This window comes from Peromyscus leucopus, chromosome 1, assembly GCF_004664715.2.
Source record: "Peromyscus leucopus breed LL Stock chromosome 1, UCI_PerLeu_2.1, whole genome shotgun sequence".
NCBI classification, from domain to species: Eukaryota; Metazoa; Chordata; class Mammalia; order Rodentia; family Cricetidae; genus Peromyscus; species Peromyscus leucopus.
In genome coordinates, this window is record NC_051063.1 from 115,300,412 (window position 1) to 115,305,071 (window position 4,660).

The window sequence follows — 4,660 nt, forward strand, 5'->3', positions numbered from 1 at the left end:
CTGAACTTTTGGTAGCAGAGTAATTAATATACCTGCATTAGTTCTATACATTTTAACAATATATTTCTCCCAAGGTTAGTGGAACCATGGTTCCTAAAGCATGTCCCCTAAATACATGCCATTCCAAATTTCCTGCCAGAACTGAAAAGGGTACTGTCATCAAGTAGGAGGGAGATTCCTCTTAATGCCCCCTCACATACCTGTTTGCATACTGGGAGTTATAAAACGTCTTATAGTAAAGAGACCTGCTACTATTTTTAAATCTGCATTTCTGTAAACATCTCTGGTCAGAGAACCTTTGCTTTGCCCTTGTAATATATTTCGGTGTTGCTGTTCAAACCTGTAGAAAGTGTGACAAGCCACAAACTGGGTTAGGTATCTGTGCCTTTGGGGTTCACTTAGGTCATGCAACTAGGATTTGGAAATGTTCCAAGAGGGAGAGCAACTGTGAAAACCGTTGTCTTTGAGGATCAGAAGGTTGGGACAGAATTTAGGACATACTTGGTGACATGATTACAACCTGTAGGAGGAAACTATATAAAAAGCTGTTGGAACAACACCTGGAAGATACAGCGTGTGAACCAGTAGGTGGCTGAGCTGTGTACGAATTCCTGCCTTACCTGTTTTGGATGAGAATGGGGTTAGAATGCTGAGACCAGGCTCCAAGTTCCCTGTTCATTATGAAGCTTGGGCTACCTGCTCCCTGGAAAAATCTCCAAGGGCACCCAAGCCACTACTTCCTTGGAGATCATTTTGAACTCTCACAGAGTTTTCAACCTAGAACTTGTGAGGATGATGGAGGGTTGACTTAATGGTCTACCACTGGTTAATCGGAGACTAATGATGGCCATCCAGGCATGCAGAGGAATTCCAATAGTTGTTCTCAGTACTTCCTTATCCAGGACTAGTGAGGGCCCTGGGCAAGGATGCCAGTGGAAAATCCTGCACTAGATTTGATTCTTGCTTTACCTGGTATATGCTCCTGCTCAGTTCTGCCCTTCTTCATGCTTGTCATGAGCCATCTCAATGATGCTTTGAAGTGGTGTCCATCAGTTGGGTTCCATGGATGTTAATAAGCTAGCCTTTTATTTATCATCCCGAATGGGGTTGTTCTGAGGCTGGCCAAAAAGGGATATTGTAATAATGAGGCTGAGACCACAGAATATTTCACATGCCCTAGGCAAACTAGTATGTTTGGTCTCTGCTCTAATTCAATTCTCATGACAAAATACTCTGTCCAACAGCAGCTTAGGGGAAGAAAGGACTTATTTGGCTTACACATCAAGGTCTCAGTCCATCACTGAGGAAAGTCAGGGCAGGGACTCAAGGCAGGAATCTGAAGGCAAGGGACTGCTTGCTGTTCCACACAGTACAACCTCCAAAAAGGAACCAACATGGCCAAGAAGGTGATGCAGAAAACGCAGAAAAATTCCTCCTGGTTTGCTCGAAGACTCGCATTTAGCTGACTTTCTTATATAGCTTAAGACCATCTGCCTGGGGATGGTGCTGTCCATAGTGGGCTGGGCCCTCCTGCATTCATTAACAATCAAGACAGTTCCTGCAGACATAACTGCAGACCTATCTGATGTAGGCAATTGCTCAACTGAAGCTTCTCCTCTCACATGGCTTACCAGGACAGTCAGTCTGGCTGCTAACTCCTTGACGCATTGGATAGACTAATGGACTTGAAGCATTGCTAACCTACAACAATGTGGAGCTAAAGTTCCCTGCAACTTTCAGCTCAGGCTTTCCTGTGGTTCCTGCTACATTCCTTCTTTGCTTACATCAGAACTCTGAGGTCCTCACGGTAGGGAGGGGCATTTCAAAGATCTCTTGATTGGAGGTGCTTAGGTGCTGGTGAGATAAGCCAGTAAATACAGACCAAGCATGGGCACCATTAATGTCTAGTACTTGGTGCTGTTATTAAACCAGTTTTTTAATGATATGGTATGAATTACTATGCTAATCGCCATTTATTGTGAAGATTGTATATGTCCCAGGAAGGTCATATGTCATTTACATATGTCATGTAAAATTTCATCCATAGTATAAACAAAGAAGTTTTTAAATTCCTGAATGGTTATATTGTCTGCCTTGATGTAAGAAATATTTATAATTTGTAAAGGAAACATTTTTTTATTTATTAATCAGTTTAAGGTGTAAAACTATCAAGTAAGTTACCTCAGATAAGGTCCTCGAGAGATTGTCCTAATTGTCCAGATGTTCCCAGCTCTTAATTAACCAGGTAGGGCGAAAAGCTGGCTCCAGGGATGATTTTGGGGTGCAGTGGTAGCAATGTTTGCCCAGCAGATATGGCAGCTCTGGTGTGAGCTGACTCGGGCTTCCTGAGTGGGTTCCCGTGAATTAAACACTCACCCAGGCAACTCCCACCTGGTACCCGTGAGTACTAGGCAGAGCTGCGGGGATTACAACAAATGAGGTAATACCCCAAGCAGTTGGGAGCGCTGCCTGGGACACCTGCAGACTACAGACAGCCCTGAGGCTGGAGGTGCTGTGGAGCTGGCTGCACCTGGGCACGCACCGCAGCCGCTGTGCACAAAATGGTGGTGACAGCAGCGGCTTGGATCGGATATTTCAAAAAAAGATGGAGTTGGCAGCAGCCACACCGAACAGTTTTAAACGGAAAACAAACAAACAAACAAACAACAACAACAACAAAAAAACACAACCTGCTGGTAGTTGCTGATCTGTGGGCTACTGTTCCCAAATTGCAGAGCTGGAGCTGCTCGCTGGTCCTAGGCAGGTGGGCTAAAGTGGGTAAACACCAGTTCCCTTGCAGGTTCTGGCACCTACACAGAAAGAAGTAACCGCGAGCCAGGCGACGGCGCACGCCTTCAATCCCAGCACTCGGGAGGCAGAGGCAGGCAGATCTCTGTGAGTTCGAGGCCAGTCTGGGAAAAGGAACCGCTTTAGCTCAAAGTGGGAAGTGCAGAGATCATTTGGGCAAATCAGCCACTTGAGTGGGCCCAGCCACATGTAGCTGCCCCCTCCCCCAGCAGGGAACACAGACATGGATTGGGAGGAGCCGCAGCGTGTATCTGACAGAGCAGGAATTTCTGGCCTCCAGGTGGGATGTGAGCTACTCCTAGCAGGTGGGGTTATTAAGCTAGCCCGCGTGAATAAGGGCCGTGGGGGCGGCCCACCCACACGTTGTGGGCACCAGATATAGTGAGGAAATCCAAGGGAGTCTGCTTAAGAGTTACAAGGAATTTATTAGGAGATAAATCAGAAAAGACAACTCACTAAGCAGAATAGATGAATCGCTGTTCCTGCCACCTAAGCCAGTCTCCGAGGCCATCCCCCGGGGGCTGGTATTTCAAGGTCATAGGTAGGTAGAACAGATATCCACTACCGGACACCCTTTCATGAGCCATGAAAATGATGGGTTCATGCATGTCCACCAACCAAGAATCACTTGGGAAGAGAGTCTACCTGAAGAATTATCTAGATTAAGTTGATCTGAGGGCACAACTGGAAGGGAATTGTCATAGGTATTAACTGATGTGGAAAACCCAGTCCTTTAATGGTGGCACCATTCCCTACACAGGGAGTCCTCAACTGTAGAAAGCAGATCCGTGCAAGCAGGCCTATTTGCGTTCTTCTCTGCTCTTGACTATAGGATGTGACCAGCTACCTAGGCTCCTGCCACGGTAGCTTCTGTGCTATGATGGGCTGTAATCTGGGATTGTAAGCTGAAGAACTCTTTTTTTTTTTCTCCCATAAGCTGTTTTTTTGTCAGTGTTTTTGCTTTATTTTGCTTTATCGACAACAGAAATGAAGCACTCACTGCCATCTGCCCTGGAAAGCCTGATGACTTCCGAGGGGCAGGAATTACAGGCTGGCTCTGCAGTGAGCTTTCTCCCTGTGTGTATCAAGTGTGTAAAGTGTCAACTGCTCGCTTGGTTTTGATTGATCACTTTCTCTGTCTTTTTCTAAAAGGACTTCAAGTGTGCCTTTTCATAAAGAAAATGACAGTTTTGAGAAACCAGAGTCCCGATCCAATGAATCAAGACTGAAGTGTTTGCACTGGGGAGAATGAGGAAAGCAGGTGACTGGCTTGATCTCCTCAGTGCGGTAACCTCCATGAGGTCATGCCACCAACAGGATGGATGTACTCACACCTTTCCCATTGTCTCTGTAAGTTCTACCTTCCCTGTCCCTGCCTGCAGCAACTCTTCTTGACTTTCTCTGTTGTTTTCTCTCCATCTTCTTTTACACTGCATTACAGATGTTCTGTGCTGCTAGACTACAATTTCATGAGGGCAGGGCTTTTATCTCTCATATCTCCACAGCAGTGCCCAGGTTCCTAATAAATACATTCCAAGGGAATCATTGAATAAATTACTTTATTGGGTTCAGATAATCTGTTGCACCATAGTTGTGATTACTTGGGTTTAGATCGCTCTTGAACCCAAACATACTCCTGAATAAGACTTGTAGTGTCTTGTACCCATCTTCTCTCACTTACTTATCCTACTAAGTCCTTTCTTTTTTGGGGGATGGGGAGGGCGGTAGGGTTTTTTGTTTGTTTGTTTTTTCATTTGTTTGTTTGGAGACAGGGTTTCTCTGTGTAGCTTTGTGCCTTTGAACTCACACTGTAGCTCAGGCTGGCCTTGAACTCACAGAGATCTGCCTGCCT